This window comes from Physcomitrium patens, chromosome 2 (genome assembly GCF_059467195.1).
Source record: "Physcomitrium patens ecotype Gransden chromosome 2, ASM5946719v1, whole genome shotgun sequence".
NCBI lineage: Eukaryota > Viridiplantae > Streptophyta > Bryopsida > Funariales > Funariaceae > Physcomitrium > Physcomitrium patens.
This window is the reverse complement of record NC_143411.1, coordinates 23,268,117-23,288,685: the sequence shown is the minus strand read 5'-3', so window position 1 is coordinate 23,288,685 and position 20,569 is coordinate 23,268,117.

Sequence of the window (20,569 nt, the reverse complement as noted above, 5' to 3'; positions counted from 1 at the left end):
TGTACAAAGATGCATTTGGTGTGATGATGCTTCACACACTAGAAAAGATTGCAATGAATTTAATAATATGATACGGCAAGGAATTATTTGCTAGAAAGATGGAAAGATAGCATTGAAAGATAGGGATGATCTTCTTCAAACAAATTTTGGCAAGGGAGGAATGAGAGCATTGGTTCAAGATTACTTAAAAGAGCATGAAACAGCAGCACGAGAAAGTGCAAGTTATGGTGCTAGAGTAGATGATGACCTTGGTGGAAGTACGGAAACTAGTGAGTTTTGGGCTTCTACCGTTTCTACAATGCAAGAAGGGAAATTACCTCGAGAAGTGTTATTGAGGACAGCAGCTACAATACGAGGTAGAATAGGTTGGGAGGATCCTGTTGAGTCTCTTTCAGTTCATGCATATATTGCTAAGAGCCAACATGAAGCTTTGATGGAAGAAAAGAGACGAGGAAATTTTGATGATACTAGAGAAGGAAATTCTTCTAAGAGGCAAACTCGAGGAAACAAGGCTCGGGAGGCAGCTTCACAAGAATTGCCTGTAAAGGATACCTCAGCATCATTGGGAGAAAAAACAAAGGAGACAAAAGATAAAGGCAAATCAATTGCTTATAAGTTTCTTTCTGACATTGAAGCGGCAACAAATTTGAAAGGGGTGTTAAAAGAACGTATATTAAATACTAAGGTGGAATTCACATTGAAAGAAATCTTGGAAATTACAAAGAAGGAGTTTCATGATGTTATCATTGACAGCATTAAGCGAAAGAGGCAATTAATGGACAAAACTGGAATGAGTCATGCTATTGATGCAAGAATATACAAAGATAAAGAAGAGGTTGATATTGGTTACAAGCAACCAACAAATGAAAAGAATGGATATAATCAACGAGTACGTTTCGAAGATTATAGTGATAAGGAAATGGAAACTTTGAGCCATTATACTCGAAAGCATTGGGCAAGGGCAACTACTGAGGTATTGGTGAAAGTAGGAGATATAGAAGAACCAATTGTTGCTTTGGTCGACCATGGTTCTGAAATAAATCTCATGTCTAAAGATCTTTATAAGAAGCAAAAATGGCCAATTGATATGGAACATGGATGAGCAATACAAGCAGCTAATAACACACGGGGCGAATTATATGGAGTTTGTCCAGATGTCAAAATTCGGATTGGGGATGTTGCGACGAAGCAACATTTCTTTGTTCAAGATACAACGTCTTATCCGTTGATTTTAGGACAATCTTATATTATGGCAACACGGATGGAAACAAAAGTACTTAACGATGGTCCTGCTTATGCAAGGGTACGTAGCGAGGATGGGAGGAAAGCTGTACAATTTCTAACAGTACCTCCTAATCATGAACGGAATCGAGATAGGTTGAGGGAGAAACCATTGCCAAAGATTGTTGAAGGATTTAAGGATTTTGGGGAGGTACCACTATAAAGCGAGATTATGGAGGTACAAAAGAGGAGGTACTCTCGCGAGATGAAGGTGCCTTTGATGCGAGTTTTATTGGTATATTGGAGAATGGAAATATTATGTATAAGAAAGTTGATGATTTTAAAAGAAAAGAAAGAAAAAGATTATATGATATTGAAGGACAATTACACAAGTTAGGTACATTGTAAGATGATGAGAGGATTTTAGATGTTTATGAAGAAAATGGACTGGAAGATTCATTGGAATTAATTACATCTATTGGGTTAGGGGATAATGATAAGATTTTTGAGATTCATTCAAGAGAGGTTTATACCATGCTTGAATCTTTTCAAGCACCAGAAGTCACTATAGAGACGAGATATAAAATGGCAGATAAGAAGGTAAAGCCCGTTGCCGGACCATTACCAGAAGATTCTAAAGAAAAAATGGAAGAAGCGTCAAAAGAAGCAAGTTTAAGAGATCCAATGAGTATTGGACATCAGTTCATAAAGAGACTTTTGAAGAATTGAAGATTGGTTCTGATGATTCATTATTGTCGGAAGAAATTACTTGCTTCAAAAAGATGTTGGCTAAACAAGGTAGATCATTTGCCTTCGAATCTTATGAAATTGGGTGTGTAGATCCAATTATTATAACACCTATGGTTATCTTCACTGTACCGCATGTACCTTGGAATCTAAGATCGATTCCAGTATCGAGGACACATTTACCTAAATTGGTGGAATTATTAAAAGAAAAGATAAAGATGAAAATATTGGAACCCTCATTTGTGCCGTATTCTAGTCGATGGTTTACGGTACCTAAGAAGAATGGGTCACTACGGTTTATTCAAGATATGCAACCGGTGAATGCAATATCTATGAAGAATGCAGGAATTGGACCTATTATGGATGAATTTGTTGAGGCGTTTGTTGGAAGGGCGATCTATTCAATGGGTGATTTGTATTCAGGTTATGATCAATTTCAACTTGCCGAAGGAAGTAGAGATATGACAACGATGAGGACACCGCTTGGATTGGTTAGAATGTGCACTCTTCCTCAAGGCACGACCAACTCAGTTACGCATATGATGAATGGGATGAATAAGGTATTGAGAGATTTTATTCGAAAAAAGACTATGCCTTTTCTGGATGATGTTCCTATAAAAGGGTGCAGAGAAGGAGACAAGGATGAAACGTTAGATACGAGGGGGTGTCGCAAATATATTGTTGATCATATAGAAGATTGTGAAAAGATTTTAACTCGGCTTGGAGAAGTTCATCTTACATTATCGGGTATGAAGTCTGTATTTGGAGTACGAGAGGTTGTAATTGTTGGACATTTATGTGGATCTTATGGAAGAAAACCAGATCAGACTAAAGTTGATGCAATTAGAAGGATGAAAGAGGATTGTGATTCTTTGACAGAGGTTCTCAGATTTTTGGGTGCATGTGTATTTTATCGAATCTGGATCCCTCATTTTGCTCACATAGCGGATCCATTATATGAACTGTTACGCAAGGGTTACCGATTTAAATGGGAAGAAAGGCATATTCAGGCAATGCAAAGATTGAAGAAATTATTGATGTCACCTCCAATATTGAGGAAGGTTGATTATAAGTGCAATAGATCAGTGATTCTTATTGTGGCCGCTAGTCCAATTGCCATTGGATGGGCTGTGGGTCAAGATGATTCAAATGGGAATAGATTTGCAGTTCGAGTTGGAGCTAAAGTTTTAAGTATTCGTCATCATGCATATTCGCAAGTCAAAAGAGAACTTTGGGGAGTCGTTTCGGCTATGAAAGCTGAAAAGGACTACTTCATTGTGGCAGTAGTAGTAATTGAATTAGATTGCTTGCCATTGCTTGGAATGATTATTAATTGTTCAACGCCAGATATTGCAATGTTGAGATGAATTGCTTATATTAAGTCACTAAATCCAGAATTTAAGCATATTACTAGGAAAGACAATTTAGTAGCAGACATGCTATCTCGAGCAAGATACGAGAGGGAGGACAATATGGTTGAAGACATTGATGACATCGGTTTGAAATTCTATTCAATATCAAATCTCAACGAAGAAGACAAGCTATTTCTTGAAGAATCTTATGAAGGAGAATTATCGGATATTGGTCATTACTTGAATACCTTGACTAAGCAGGGGAATTGGTCTACAAAAAAATTCAAACAAATAAGAAAAAAATCATATGGATTTTTACTTCGAGATGGATTCTTATGGAAGAGACCGAAGAAAGGAATTGGGATGCCACAGTGAATGATAGGCAAAAAGGAAGAAAGACTAAAATTATCAAAGAAGTTTCATGATAGTTTATGGGCAGGGCATAGAGGAATCTGGGCTACTTTTGCTAAACTCAAGGAACGATATTGGTGGAAAAATATGTATCGAGATGTGCTCTCATTTGTAGAGTCATGTGAAATCTGTCAATCGTATTCTAATATCCGACATCGAGATGGTCTTCATCCTATGTATCCTCTGGCTATTCATTTTAAATGGGTTGTTGATTTGGTTATTATGCCGGTTGGGTTATAGCAGATGAGATATTTGGTTTTAGCTTGTGAAGATTTATCAAATCAAGTAGAAGAAAGAGCATTGAGGACAAAATCTACAAAGGGAATTTGTAGGTTTTTGCTTGAAGATGTCATTTGCCGCTACGGATGCGTAGGAAAAATCACTGTAGATCGTGGAGAATTAAATGCACAAGAAGCTTGTAAGTTCTTTGAAAGATGTGGATTTAAACTATCAGTGACTACTGCTTATAATCCGGAAAGGAATGCAAAAAGTGAACGCGGTCACCCACCGATTGTGAAAGCATTAGTTAAAGCTTGTAATTGGAAAGTTAGAGAGTGGCCACGGCTTTTGTCATTTGCATTATGGGTTGATTGAACAACACATAGTTTGGTGACATGATATATGCCAGTAGAACTTATGACAGGTCGAAAACCTATTATGCCGATTGAAGAAAAGGTACTTACTTGGAGTATGCTACCATGGGAAGATGGATTGACAAGAGAAGAACTTCTGGCTATTAGGATTCGACAATTGGAGAAAAAAATGAAAGATGTCCAGATAGCATTGAGAAGGTTAAAAAGAGCAAGGTTACAAAACAAGGCGTGATTCGATAAGCAACATTGATTGAGACCAAAAGCAATCGAGGAAGGTGACTGGGTACTTGTTTATGACAATAGTCTGGATAATCAACATAGTACTTTGTGGAAATTTTCAAAACATTGGTTTGGACCATATGTGGTAACAACTGTTCATGATAATACGACTTACTCGTTACGGGAGTTAGATGGTAGAAAATTGAAAATACCAATTGCAGGGAAGCGAGTAAAAATATTTTAATGAAGACACACGGAGATGAATATGGAAGACCTTAATGAAGGTATAGAGATTCTGCAGCAAGAGATTGAAAGTGATTTGGATAATGAAGGTGACGAAGATGAATTGGACAAAGACGTAGAGGATATTTTCTAAATCAAACAGCAATTGGGTAAATTGGTGCATACCGGAGGATGCACAGGTTCAGAGGGGGTGGATGTTGTGTTGTAACACGAGTATACCGTGAAAATATAAAGAAAGGGGACTTTTATTAATGTTCAGTTACCTCGAATATTGGGAGCAACGACCAACTCTAGTACAAATACTGAGTGGCCAGGTTCAGTCACGCCTTTACAGTCAGTTGGGGCCTACTGAAATGCTCCGTTCGATTCCAATATCAAGAGTCAGCAGGAAGAGAAAGGACCAATTCACATGACGGGTGAGCTTGGTTGGAAGAGCCAATTGGATCCAATTTCAAGAATCCAATCTGGGTCTTCTTACCCAATATGAGACCTAAATTGGTCGGGCAATTCAATGCAGTCTAATTACGAGAAAATCCAGGTCTTACTACGGGCCTCAGCCAATCTGACACGAAGGACCAATTTGATCCAATTACGGGGACATCCGGGTCTTACTACTGGACTCTTAGCCAATATGAGACCTGAATTGGACGAGCGACTCAATGTGGTCCCGATTACGAGGTTTCGATTCTGTTTCAGGCTGTCCTGTTCTTTGTGTCGTTTCAGGGAACGTTGTTTTCGATAAAAAGATCTCTTAAAGGTAAAAACGGGGGAGAAAGCTTTGACGGCAAGAGCCAATTTTGGATCCAAGCTCTGACGGTAGGAGCCAATTCTGGATCCAAGATGGAAGATTGAAGAAATTCAGAGGATAAGGTTAGAGGGGAGAAGAAGTTTGGGGGGGAGGTTTTGAAGATAGGAGAGAGCTAGCTTCATGCTTTGGGCAGGGAAAGAAGACAGAGAATTGGGTTTTTTTTTCTTCATAGGGTTTTGGAAAGACTGAAGCAATCGTTGTTGAAGTCAGTGTTGTAATGGTGAATCGAGATTTTTAATGAAGTGGGTTTGATTACTCTTGACTGTTTTTATAAAATCGAGTTATGTCTGTGATGAAGAATTAAAAGGGTGTCTATAGGATTGAGTATGCGGAGTGAATGAAATTTATTGGGTTAATCTAACAAGACAGTCACTGGATACAAGATCGTAAGTATAAAGCGGTATCGAAGATTAGAAGTTTGGGTTGTTTGGGGTTCTCTGCAACGTCTAGAGACCTACTGGCTGGGACAAAAAGGACTTTGACAAGCAATCGAAGGGCATCCATATAGATTTACGGTGTATTTTTGCAGTTGTTTGTATTCCAACAGTCAAAAACCGATAAACTGCTTGAATATTGGCGAATCTCCATACTACCTTCTACAGCCAGACGCCCAGCACGTTCTCGAGGAGGAAAGCACGTAATATGACAGCGTACCATCGAACTTGTCCGGAAGGCTAACTCGGGGCTCCTTATGTTGTAGAACCAGTAGTGCTTGTCGAACCTGAGGCAAAGTTGCTTCTCCAAGGTCAGAAGTTTGAGGCTGGTGCAACCTAGATTGTGCCATCCCAAATGCTCCATCATTATGAAGCCTTGCCACGACTCCTTCAATCTCTGCAGTTCTTTGCGATAACGTAGCAAGGGCATTCATGATAGCATCTAACTTGGACTCTGAACTCTCCGTCATACTAATGTCTTGGCCCCTGGCCATTCTAAGAGAAGGACAAAAATGACTCTACAAGAAAATAATATTGGTTTAGAGGAGGGTACTCCGCAACCTCTAAAATGCCTTAAGAGCTTCAAGAAAAGAGGTAATCCACTCTCTCTGAGAAGAATAAGGCTCCAATATTGTAACAAAAGAAGTATCAGTTTAGAGGAGGGTAATCCACAACCACTAAAATTCTAGTACACTTCCAAGCATAGGGATAATCCACACTCTAACAAAGAAGAAACTAGCTCTGATATCTGAGGTGAGTGAAGTCTCGACAAATTGTCACGGACACAGAAATACAAGCTTGAGATCTAACAAGAAGTTTAAGAAGAACTGGCAAGAACTAGATTAATCAGATGAATACAAGAACAACACCAGAGAGGTGAGCTAGAGCTCCAAGAGATGTGTTGTCGAGACTGAAGAACTCTTCAGCCTCGATTCCAATATATACTCCTATTTAGGAAGCTTCTCAAGCAACTTCTACTAACTAGGAAGCTTCTAGAAGGTTTCAGAGACTTGCTTCTAGAAGGTTCTAGAAACTTATCTCTAGAAGGTTCTAAGGACTATGTCCCTAACATCTTCTAGCAACTAAGAAGCTTCCAAAAGGTTTCAGAGACTTGCTTCTAGAAGGTTCTAGAAGCTTGTCTCTAGAAGGTTCTAGAAACTTGTCCCTAGAAGGTTCTAAGGACTATGTCCCTGACAGAAAGGCATATTCAGGCAATGCAAAGATTGAAGAAATTATTAATGTCACCTCCAATATTGAGGAAGGTTGATTATAAGTATAATAGATCAGTGATTCTTATTGTGGACGCTAGTCCAATTGCCATTGGATGGGCTGTGGGTCAAAATGATTCAAATGTGAGTAGATTTGCAGTTCGATTTGGGGCTAAAGTTTTAAGTATTCGTCAGCGTGCATATTCGCAAGTCAAAAGAGAACTTTGGGGAGTCGTTTCGGCTATGAAAGCTGAAAAGGACTATTTCATTGGGACAATAGTAGTAATTGAAACAGATTGCTTGCCATTGCTTGGAATGATTATTAACTGTTCAACGCCAGATATTGCAATGTTGAGATGAATTGCTTATATTAAGTCACTAAATCTAGAATTTAAGCATATCACTGGAAAGGAAAATTTAGTAGTAGACATGCTATCTCGAGCAAGATATGAGAGGGAGGACGAAATGGTTGAAGACATTGATGATGTCGGATTGAAATTCTATTCAATATCAAATCTCAACAGAGAAGACAAGCTATTTCTTGAAGAATCTTATGAAGGAGAATTATTGGATGTTGGTCATTATTTGAATACCTTAACTAAGTAGGGGAATTGGTCTATAGAAAAATTCAAACAAATAAGAAAAAAAGCATATGGATTTTTACTTCGAGATGGATTCTTATGGAAGAGACCGAAGAAAGGAATTGGGATGCCACAGTGAGTGATAGGCAAAAAAGAAGAAAGACTAAAATTATTAAAGAAGTTTCATGATAGTTTATGGGCAGGGCATAGAGGAATCTGGGCTACTTTTGCTAAACTCAAGGAACGATATTGGTGGAAAAATATGTATCGAGATGTGCTCTCATTTGTAGAGTCATGTGAAATCTGTCAATCGTATTCTAATATCCAACATCGAGATGGTCTTCATCTTATGTATCCTCTGGCTATTCATTTTAAATGGGTTGTTGATTTGGTTATTATGCCGGTTGGGTTATGGCAGATGAGATATTTGGTTTTAGCTCGTGAAGATTTATCAAATCAAGTAGAAGGAAGAGCATTGAGGACAAAATCTACAAAGGGGATTTGTAGGTTTTTGCTTGGAGATGTCATTTGCCGCTATGGATGCGTAGGAAAAATCACTATAGATCGTGGAGAATTAAATGCACAAGAAGCTTGTAAGTTCTTTGAAAGATGTGGAATTAAACTATCACTGACAACTACTTATAATCCGGTAGGGAATGCAAAAAGCGAATGTGGTCACCCACCGATTGTGAAAGCATTAGTTAAAGTTTGTAATTGGAAAGTTAGAGAAAGGCCATGGCTTTTGTCATTTGCATTATGGGCTGATCGAACAACACATAGTTCGGTGACAGGGTATATGCCAATAGAACTTATGACAAGTCAAAAATCAATTATGTCGATTGAAGAAAAGGTACTTACTTGGAGTATGCTACTATAGGAAGATGGATTGACAAGAGAAGAACTTCTGGCTATTAGGATTCGACAATTGGAGCAAAGATCAAAAGATGTGCAAATAGCATTAGAAAGGTTAAAAAGAGCAAGGTTATAAAACAAGGCACGATTCGATAAGCAATATCGATTGAGACCTAAAGCAATCGAGGAAGGTGACTAGGTACTTGTTTATGACAATAGTCTGGATAATCAATATAGTACTTTGCGGAAATTTTTAAAACGTTGGTTTGGACCATATGTAGTAACAACTGCTGATGATAATGTGACTTACTCATTACGGGAGTTAGATGGTACAAAATTGAAAATACCAATTGCAGGGAAGCGAGTAAAAATATTTAAACGAAGACACACGGAGATGAATATGAAAGGCCTTAATGAAGGTATAGAGATTCTGTAGCAAGAAGATGAAAGTGATTTGGATAATGAAGGTGACGAAGACGAACTGAACAAAAACGTAGAGAATATATTCTAAATCAAATAGCAATTGGATAAATTAATGCATACCGGAGGATGCACAGGTTCAGAGGGGGTGGATGTCATATTATAATACGAGTATACCATAAAAATATAAAGAAAGGGGACTTTTATTAATGTTCAGTTACCTCGAATATTGAGAGCAACGACCAACTCTAGTGCAAATACTGAGTGGCCAAGTTCAGTCACCCCGTTACAGTCAGCCGGGGCATACTGAAATGCTGCGTTCGATTCCAATAATGAGAGTCAGCAGAAAGAGAAAGGACCAATTCAACGACGGATGAGCCTGGTTCGAAGAGCCAATTGGATCCAATTTCGAGAATCCAATCCGGGTCCTCTTATCCAATATGAGACCTGATTTGGTCGGGCAACCCAATGCGGTCCAATTACGGGAACATCCAGGTCTTACTACGAGCCTCTTAGCCAATATGAGACTTGAATTGGTCGAGCGACTCAATGTGGTCCCGATTACGGGGGTTTCGATTCCGTTTCAGGCTGTTCTGTCCTTTGTGCCGTTCCGAAAACATCCTTTCGGTAAAAGGATCTCTTAAAGGTAAAAACGGAGGAGAAAGCTCTGACGGCGGGAGCCAATTCCGGATCCAAGACGGAAGATTGAAGAAATTCAGAGGCTAAGGTTTGAAAGAGGAGAGAATTAGGATTAAAGGGGAGGATAGGTTAAGAAATGAAAAGGGGAGAATAAGGATTTTAGAGGAGTCGGAGAGCAAGCTTCATGCTTCGGGAGGGAGAAAAAGAGAGAGAATTGGGATTTTTTTTCTTCATAGGGTTTTGGAAAGACTGAGGCAATCGTTGCTGAAGTCAGTGCTGTACTGGTGAATCAGGGTTTTAATAAAGTGGGTGTGATTACTCTTGCTTGTTTTTTGAAATCGAAGTTACGTCTGTGATTGAAGAATTAAAAGGATGTCTATAGGATTGAGTATGGGGAGTGAATGAAATTTATTGGGTTAATCTAACAAGATAGTCAGTGGATACAAGGTCGTGAGTATAAAGCGGTATCGGAGATTAGCAAATCGGGTTGTTCGGGGTTCTTTGTAATGTCTAGAGACCTAGCGACTGGGGCAAAAAAAAAGATTTTGGTGAGCAGTCGAAGGACACCCGTATAGATTTGCGATATATTCTTGCAGTTGTTTATATTCCAACAGTCAAAAATCGATAGATTGCTTGAATATTAGCGAATCTCCATACTACCTTCTACAGCCAGACGTCCGGCACGTTCTCAAGTAGGAAAGCACGTAATTCGACAACGACCATCTATGACTTCTACGTGAACATGTTTAATTTTTTTCACTAAAAATATACTTTGTCTTTTAGCAAATTCTTCATCTAAGAAACATGCTAAGGCTTTTGAATCTAACAAGGCAGAGGCTTTGTGATGTTTAGGTGTTAGAATAAAATTCATTGTAAAACAATGAGAGGGTTTTGAGGAGAAGATAAGACCTTCACTAGGTGTTGTACAAGGTTCCAGCCACACGATGTCATATTACATGCTTTTCTACTCGAGAACGCACCAGGCGTCTGGCTGTAGAAGGTAATATGGAGATTCGCTAATATTGAAGCAGTTTATGGATTTTTGACTTTTGCAATATAAATGATTGTAAAAATTTACCATAAATCTATACGGATGTCTTTTGACTGCTCGCTGAAATCTTTTTTGCCCCAGCCGGTAGGTCTCTAGACGTTACAGAGAACCCCGAACAACTCAATCTGCTAATCTCCGATACCACTTTATACTCACAACCTTGTATCCACTGACTGTCTTGTTAGATTAACCCAAAAATTTTCATTTACTCCGCATACTCAATCTTATAGACACCCTTTTAATTCTTCAATCACAGATGTAACTTCGATTTCACAAAACAGTCAAGAGTAATCACACCCACTTCATTAAAATCCCGATTCACCAGTACAACACATTGACCTTTCTACATTAATTGCCAGAAGTCCCTTTTCTAACCCCTACCTTAGAACCTTGTATCCTCTCTTTTTCTTAACCTCCCTAATTCCCGAATCTCTGAATCCCCTCCTCCACCCTAACCATTTCCGAATATTTTTTTCTTTTTTTTCTCTTTCGAAAAAAAAAATCCAGTTCACCAATACAACACTGACTTTCAGCAAGGATTGCCTCAGTCTTTTCCAAAACCCTATGAAAAAAAACCCCAATTCTCTGTCTTTTCCCCCCTTGAAGCATGAAGCTAGCTCTCCGACCCTTAAAATCCTAGTTCTCCCCCCTTCATTTCTTAACCTATCTTCCCCTTTAACCCAGAGAAGTTCCTATTCTCCCACCTTGGACTCCCCAAATTGAAACAGCCAATGGAGCTTTCTCTCCCATTTTTGCCTTTAAGAGATCCTTTTACCGAAAGGACGTTCCCAAAACAGCACAAAGAACGAAACATCCTGAAACGAAATCGGAGTTCTGTAATTAGACTGCATTGGATTGCCCAACCAAGTCAGGTCTCATATTGGATAAGAGACCCGTAATAGGACCTAGATTAGAGGTCTTCTGAAATTGGATCCAATTGGCTCTACGGTCAGAGCTTTTTCCTCCATTTTTTACCTTTTAAAGGGTTCTTTTTCTGGAAACAACGTTCCCTGAAACGGCACAGAGAACAGGACAGCCTAAAATGGAATTGAAACCCCCGTAATTGGGACCACATTGAGTCGCCCGACCAAAACAGGTCTCATATTGGCTAAGAGGCACGTAGTAAGACCTGGATGTTCCCGTAATTGGGTCAAATTGGTCCTTCGTGACAGGCTTGCTCAGTCATCGATTTAGTCCTTTCGATTCTGTTGACTTCCACTATTGGACTCGAATCAAGCATTTCGTTATTGGTAAGTATGCCCTGACCGACTGTGATAGGGTGTCTGAACTGGCCCTTGAATATTGGTACTGGAATCGGTCATTGCTCCCAATATTCGAGGTAACTGAACATTAATAAAAGTCCCCTTTCTTTATATTTTCACGGTATACTCGTGTTACAACATGACATCTACCCCCTCTGAACTTGTGCATCCTCCGGTATGCACCAATTTACCCAATTTTTGTTTGATTTATAATATATTCTCTACGTCTTTGTCCAGTTCGTCTTTGTCACCTTCATTATCCAAATTACTTTCATCTTCTTACTGCGAAATCTCTATACCTTCATTAAGGTCTTCCATATTCATTTCTACATTTCTTTGTTTAAATAATTTCACTCTCTTCTTTGCAATTGGTATTTTTAACCTTGTGCCATCTAACTCCCGCAATGAGTAAGTTGCATTATTATGAACAGTTGTTACCACATGTGGTCCAAATCAAGGTTTTGAAAACTTGCGTAAAGTACTATATTGGTTGTCCAGACTACTATTATAAATAAGTATCCAATCACCTTCAATTGCTTTAGGTCTCAATCGATGTTACTTATCAAATCGCGCCTTGTTTTGTAACCTTGCTCTTTTTAACCTTTCCAATGCTATCTGCACATCTTCTGATCTTTGCTCCAATTGTCGAATCCTAATAGCCAGAAGTTCTTCTCTTATGAATCCATCTTCCTATAGTAGCATACTCCAAGTAAGTACCTTTTTTTCAATCGACATAATTGATTTTCGACTTGTCATAAGTTCTATTGGCATATATCCTGTCACCGAACTATGTGTTGTTCGATCAGCCCATAATGCAAATGACAAAAGCCATAGCCACTCTCTAACTTTCCAATTACAAGCTTTAACTAATGCTTTCACAATCGGTGGGTGACCACGTTGTCGTGTTGTAACACGAGTATATAGTGAAAATAAAAAGAAAGGAGAATTTTATTAATATTCAGTTACCTCGAATATTGGGAGTATCGACCAACTCCAGTGCAAATACTGAGTGGTCAGGTTTAGTCGCTCCGTTACAGTCAGCAGGGGCATACTGAAATGCTCCATTCGATTTCAATAACGGGAGTCAGCAGGAAGAGAAGGGCCAATTCACACAATGGGTTCGAAGAGCCAATTGGATCCAATTTTAAGAATCCAATCTGGGCCCTCTTATCCAATATGAGACCTGAATTGGCCGGTCAACCCAATGCAGTCTAATTACGGGAAATCCAGGTCTTACTACGGGTCTTAGTCAATTTGACGCGAAGACCAATTTGACCCAATTATGAGAACATCCAGGTTACTACGGGCATCTTTCCCAATATGGGACCTGAATTGGTCGGGCGACTCAATGTGGTCCCGATTACGGGGTTTCGATTCTATTTCGGGCTGTCCTGTTCTCTGTGCCATTTCAGGGAACGTTTTTTTCGATAAATGGATTTCTTAAAGGTAAAAACAGAGGAGAAAGCTTTGACGGCGAGAGCCAATTTCGGATCCAAGCTTGACGGTGGGAGCCAATTCCGGATCTAAGACGGAAGATTGAAGAAATTAAGAGGATAAAGTTAGTGGGGAATATAGTTTTGAAGAGGGGGTTTTTTTTTTTTTGGGGAATCGAGGAGAGCTAGTTTCAAGCTTTTACAAGGTTACTAGTTCGGTTTTCATTGGAGGTTTTTGAAGATCAAGGGGATTAGAGAAGAGGAGCTTCATGCTTCGGGTCGAGGAAGGAAAGACATAGAATTTGGATTTTCCTTCTTCGTAGAGTTTTGAGAAGACTGAGGCAATCGCTGCTGAAGTCAGTATTGTAATGGTGAATCGAGATTTTTAATGAAGTGGGTTTGAATACTCTTGACTGTTTTGTGAAATCGAGTTACGTCTGTGATTGAAGGATTAAAAGAGTGTCTATAGGATTGAGTATGCGGAGTGAATGAAATTTATTGGGTTAATCTAACAAGACAGTCAATGGATACAAGATCGTAAGTACAAAGCGGTATTGAAGATTAACAGTTTGGGTTGTTCGGGGTTCTCTGTAACGTCTAGAGACCTACCGGCTGGGGCAAAAAGGACTTCGACAAGCAATTGAAGAGCATCCGTATAGATTTACGATACATTATTGCAGTCGTTTATATTCCAGCAGTCAAAAACTGATAGACTACTTGACTATCGGCGAATCTCCATACTACCTTCTACAGCCAGACGCCCGACGCGTTCTCGAGCAAGAAAGCACGTAATACGACAAAAAGTGGTGAACCCGACGTGAAAGCTTGAGGTAGAAGGTATAGGATTTCAGTTGATTTTATCTTTATTTTTATGGAAAACGAAAATAAAAATTTTGAAGGATTTTTGGGAGGAGTTTCTGGTGGGGAGTCTTCTAAAGGACAAGGTATGCACATGGATCCGTCTATTGCTAATTTGTTTCAAGCCTTCTCATTGTCAATGCAGCAACAGCAAAGCAATGATCGAAAGGAAGCTTTGGCAACCAAAGCATTGCAAGCAGTGGTCAATAAAATTGATCAATTTGATGGGAGGAATATTTCAAGGTATTTAAGATGTTATGTTCGTGAAATGGAATTAAATCGGGTTTCTGAGAAGAAAATGGTTGCACTATTTGGACTTGCCACGATACTGGAGATAAGGGACCACATTACATCGATTATGGATCGTTATGGGAATTCATGGGAGGATTTTTCACATGCATTGAAGATGAATATTTCATGGAAGATGCTGATTCCGTTACTACGAAGCTGTTTCTGGGATGGATTAAATGGCCTAATAAGAATTTGCAAGTAACAGAGCTACTAAGGAAATTTGAGAGGCAGTACTCTCAATTATCGAAGGTAGAAAAATTGACATTGGAGCCGAACAAAGTTGATCTACTTTTTCAAGGTGTTGATGGAGAATTGCAAGAGAAATTAGAACCCCTTCTTGAAGACAAAGAAGAAGATGAAGGATTGACAACAAAGTGGAAGAACGTTGAAGATGCGGTGGGGTTACTTACAAAAAAAGAAAGGACGAAGGATAGGAGCAATATTCCGAAAACAGTACAAGCACTCAAAGCTCCAGTACGTACAACACCACCAATAATGCCTACAGTTCAACCTTCGACATCCTTATCAAAGAAAGCAGATATGGGGATGGAAGAAATTATACGAGGAATGCGAGATCTTCAAATCAAATTGGCAAGACTTGAAGAGAATACTTCTATAAACAATTCGAAGAATGTTTCAAAACAAGAATATGTACAAAGATGCATTTGGTGTGATGATGCTTCACACACTAGAAAAGATTGCAATGAATTTAATAATATGATATGGCAGGGAATTATTTGCTAGAAAGATGGAAAGATAGCATTGAAAGATAGGGATGATCTTCTTCAAACAAATTTTGGCAAGGGAGGAATGAGAGCATTGGTTCAAGATTACTTAAAAGAACATGAAACAGCAGCACGAGAAAGTGCAAGTTATGGTGCTAGAGTAGATGATGACCTTGGTGGAAGTACGGAAACTAGTGAGTTTTGTGCTTCTGCCGTTTCTACAATGAAAGAAGGGAAATTACCTCGAGAAGCGTTATTGAGGACAGCAGCTACAATACGAGGTAGAACAGGTTGGGAGGATCCTGTTGAGTCTCTTTCAGTTCATGCATATATTGCTAAGAGCCAACATGAAGCTTTGATGGAAGAAAAGAGACGAGGAAATTTTGATGATACTAGAGAAGGAAATTCTTCTAAGAGGCAAACTCGAGGAGATAAGGCTTGGGAGGCAGCTTCATAAGAATTGCCTGTAAAGGATACCTCAGTATCATTGGGAGCAAAAACAACGGAGACAATAGATAAGGGCAAATCAATTGCTTATAAGTTACTTTCTGACATTGAAGCGGCAACAAATTTGAAAGGGGTGTTAAAAGAACGTATATTAAATACTAAGGTGGAATTCACATTGAAAGAAATCTTGGAAATTGCAAAGAAGGAGTTTCATGATGTTATCATTGATAGCATTAAGCGAAAGAGGCAATTAATGGCAAAACTGGAATGAGTCATGCTATTGATGCAAGAATATACAAAGATAAAGAAGAGGTTGATATTGGTTACAAGCAACCAACAAATGAAAAGAATGGATATAATCAACGAGTACGTTTTGAAGATTCTAGTGACAAAGAAATGGAAACTTTGAGCCATTATACTCGAAAGCATTGGGCAAGGGCAACTACTGAGGTATTGGTGAAGGTAGGATATATAGAAGAACCAATTGTTGCTTTGGTTGACCATGGTTCTGAAATAAATCTCATGTCTAAAGATCTTTATTAGAAGCAAAAATGGCCAATTGATATGGAACATGGATGGGCAATAGAAGCAGCTAATAACACATGGGGCAAATTATATGGAGCTTGTCCAGATGTCAAAATTCGGATTGGGGATGTTGCGACGGAGCAACATTTCTTCGTTCAAGATACAACGTCTTATCCGTTGATTTTAGGACAACCTTATATCACGGCAACACGGATGGAAACAAAAGTACTTGACGATGGTTCTGCTTATGTAAGGGTACGGAGTGAAGATGGGAGGAAAGCTATATAATTTCTAACAGTACCTCCTAACCATGAACGGAATCGAGATAGGTTGAGGGAGAAACCATTGCCAAAGATTGTTGAAGGATTTAAGGATTTTGGGGAGGTACCACTGTAAAGCGAGATTATGGAGGTACAAAAGAGGAAGTACTCTTGCAAAATGAAGGTACCTTTGATGCGAATTTTATTGGTATTTTGGAGAATGGAAATATTATGTATAAGAAAGTTGATGATTTTAAAAGAAAAGAAAGAAAAAGATTATATAATATTGAAAGACAATTATGCAAGATAGGTACATTGCAAGATGATGAGAGGATTTTAGATGTTTATGAAGAAAATGGACTGGAAGATTCATTGGAATTGATTACATCTATTGGGTTAGTGGATAATGATAACATTGTTGAGATTCATTCGAGAGAGGTTTATACCATGCTTGAATCTTTTCAAGCACCAGATGTCACAGTAGAGACGAGATATAAAACGGCAGATAAGAAGGTAAAGCCCGTTGCCGGACCATTACCAGAGGATTCTAAAGAATAAATGGGAGAAGCATCAAAAGAAGCAAGTTTAAGAGATCCAATGAGTATTGGACATCAGTTTACTGAAGAGACTTTTGAAGAATTGAAGATTGGTTCTGATGGTTCTTTATTGTTGGAGGAAATTACTTGCTTCAAAAAGATGTTGGCTAAACAAGGTAGATTGTTTGCCTTCGAATCTCATGAAATTGGGTGTGTGGATCCAAATATTATAACACTTATGGTTATCTTCACTGTACCGCATGTACCTTAGAATCTAAGACAGATTCCAGTACCGAGGACACATTTACCTAAATTGGTGGAACTATTAAAAGAAAAGATAAAGATGAAAATATTGGAACCCTCATTTGTGTCGTATTCTAGTCGATGGTTTACGTTACCTAAGAAGAATGGGTCACTACGGTTTATTCAAGATATGCAACCGATGAATGCAGTAACTGTCAGGAATGCAGGAATTGGACCTATTGTGGATGAATTTGCTGAGGCGTTTGCTGGAAGGGCGATCTATTCAATGGGTGATTTGTATTCAGGTTATGATCAATTTCAACTTGCCGAAGGAAGTAGAGATATGACAACGATGAAGACACCGCTTGGATTGGTTAGAATGTGCACTCTTCCTCAAGGCGCGACCAACTCAGTAGCGCATATGATGAATGGGATGAATAAGGTATTGAGAGATTTTATTCCGGAAAAGACTATGCCTTTTCTGGATGATGTTCCTATAAAAGGGTGCAGAGAAGGAGACAAGGATGAAACGTTAGATACGAGGGGGTGTCGCAAATATATTGTTGATCATATAAAAGATTGTGAAAAGATTTTAACTCGGCTTGGAGAAGTTCATCTTACATTATCGGGTATGAAGTTTGTATTTGGAGTACGAGAGGTTGTAATTGTTGGACATTTATGTGGATCTTATGGAAGAAAACCAGATCAGACTAAAGTTGATGCAATTAAAGGATGAAAGAGGATTGTGATTCTTTAACAGAGGTTCTCAGATTTTTGGGTGCATGTGTATTTTATCGAATCTAGGTCCCTCATTTTGCTCACATAGCGGATCCATTATATGAACTGTTACGCAAGGGTTACCGATTTAAATGGGAAGAAAGGCATATTCAGGCAATGCAAAGATTGAAGAAATTATTGATGTCACCTCCAATATTGAGGAAGGTTGATTATAAGTGCAATAGATCAGTGATTCTTATTGTGGACGCTAGTCCAATTGCCATTGGATGGGCTGTGGGTCAAAATGATTCAAATGCGAGTAGATTTGCAGTTCGATTTGGGGCTAAAGTTTTAAGTATTCATCAGCGTGCATATTCGCAAGTCAAAAGAGAACTTTGGGGAGTCGTTTCGGCTATGAAAGCTGAAAAGGACTACTTCATTGTGGCAGTAGTAGTAATTGAATTAGATTGCTTGCCATTGCTTGGAATGATTATTAATTGTTCAACGCCAGATATTGCAATGTTGAGATGGATTGCTTATATTAAGTCACTAAATCCAGAATTTAAGCATATCACTGGGAAGGACAATTTAGTAGCAGACATACTATCTCGAGCAAGATACGAGAGGGAGGACGAAATGGTTGAAGACATTGATGATATCGGATTGAAATTCTATTCAATATCAAATCTCAACAGAGAAGACAAGCTATTTCTTGAAGAATCTTATGAAGGAGAATTATTGGATGTTGGTCATTATTTGAATACCTTAAGTAAGTAGGGGAATTGGTCTATAGAAAAATTCAAACAAATAAGAAAAAAAGCATATGGATTTTTACTTCGAGATGGATTTTTATGGAAGAGACCGAAGAAAGGAATTGGGATGCCACAGCGAGTGATAGGCAAAAAGGAAGAAAGACTAAAATTATTAAAGAAGTTTCATGATAGTTTATGGGCAGGGCATAGAGGAATCTGGGCTACTTTTGCTAAACTCAAGGAACGATATTGGTGGAAAAATATGTATCGAGATGTGCTCTCATTTGTAGAGTCATGTGAAATCTGTCAATCGTATTCTAATATCCGACATCGAGATGGTCTTCATCCTACGTATCCTCTGGCTATTCATTTTAAATGGGTTGTTGATTTGGTTATTATGCCGGTTGAGTTATGGCAGATGAGATATTTGATTTTAGCTCGTGAAGATTTATCAAATCAAGTAGAAGGAAGAGCATTGAGGATAAAATCTACAGAGAGGATTTGTAGGTTTTTGCTTGAAGATGTCATTTGCCGTTACGGATGCATAGGAAAAATCACTGCAGATCGTGGAGAATTAAATGCACAAGAAGCTCGTAACTCCTTTGAAAAATGTGGATTTAAACTATCACTGAAAACTACTTATAATCCGGAAGGGAATGCAAAAAGCAAACGCGGTCACCCGTCGATTGTAAAAGCATTGGTTAAAGCTTGTAATGGGAAAGTTAAAGAGTGGCCACGGCTATTGTCATTTGCATTATGGGCTGATCGAACTACATATAGTTCAGTGACAAGATATATGCCAGTAGAACTTATGACAGGTCAAAAACCAATTATGCCGATCGAAGAAAAGGTACTTACTTGGAGTATGCTACCATGGGAAGATGGATTGACAAGAGAAGAACTTCTGGCTATTAAGATTCGACAATTGGAGAAAAAAATAAAAGATTTCCAAATAGCATTGAGAAGGTTAAAAAGAGCAAGGTTAAAAAACAATGCACGATTTGATAAGCACCATCGATTGAGACCAAAAGTAATCGAGGAAGGTGACTGGGTACTTGTTTATGACAATAGTCTGGATAATCAACATAGTACTTTGCGGAAATTATCAAAACGTTGGTTGGAACCATATGTGGTAAAGACTGTTCATGATAATGCGACTTACTCATTACGGGAGTTAGATGGTACAAAATTGAAACTACCAATTGTAGAGAAGCGAGTAAAAATATTTAAACGAAGACACGCAGAGATGAATATGAAAGACCTTAATGAAGGTATAGAGATTCTGCAGCAAGAAGATGAAAGTGATTTGGATAATGAAGGTGACGAAGACGAACTGGACAAAGACGTAGAGGATATATTCTGAATCAAACAACAATTGGGTAAATTGGTGCATACCGAAGGATGCACAGGTTCAGAGCGGGTGGATGTCGTGTTGTGACACGAGTATATAGTAAAAATAAAAAGAAAGGGGAATTTTATTAATATTCAGTTACCTCGAATATTGGGAGCATCGACCAACTCTAGTGTAAATACTGAGTGGTCAGGTTCAGTCGCGCCGTTACAGTCAGTCGGGGCATACTGAAATGCTCCGTTCGATTCCAATAACGGGAGTCAGCAGGAAGAGAAGGGCCAATTCACACAACGGGTTCGAAGAGCCAATTGGATCCAATTTCGAGAATCCAATCCGAGTCCTCTTATCCAATATGAGACCTGAATTGGCCGGTCAACCCAATGCAGTCTA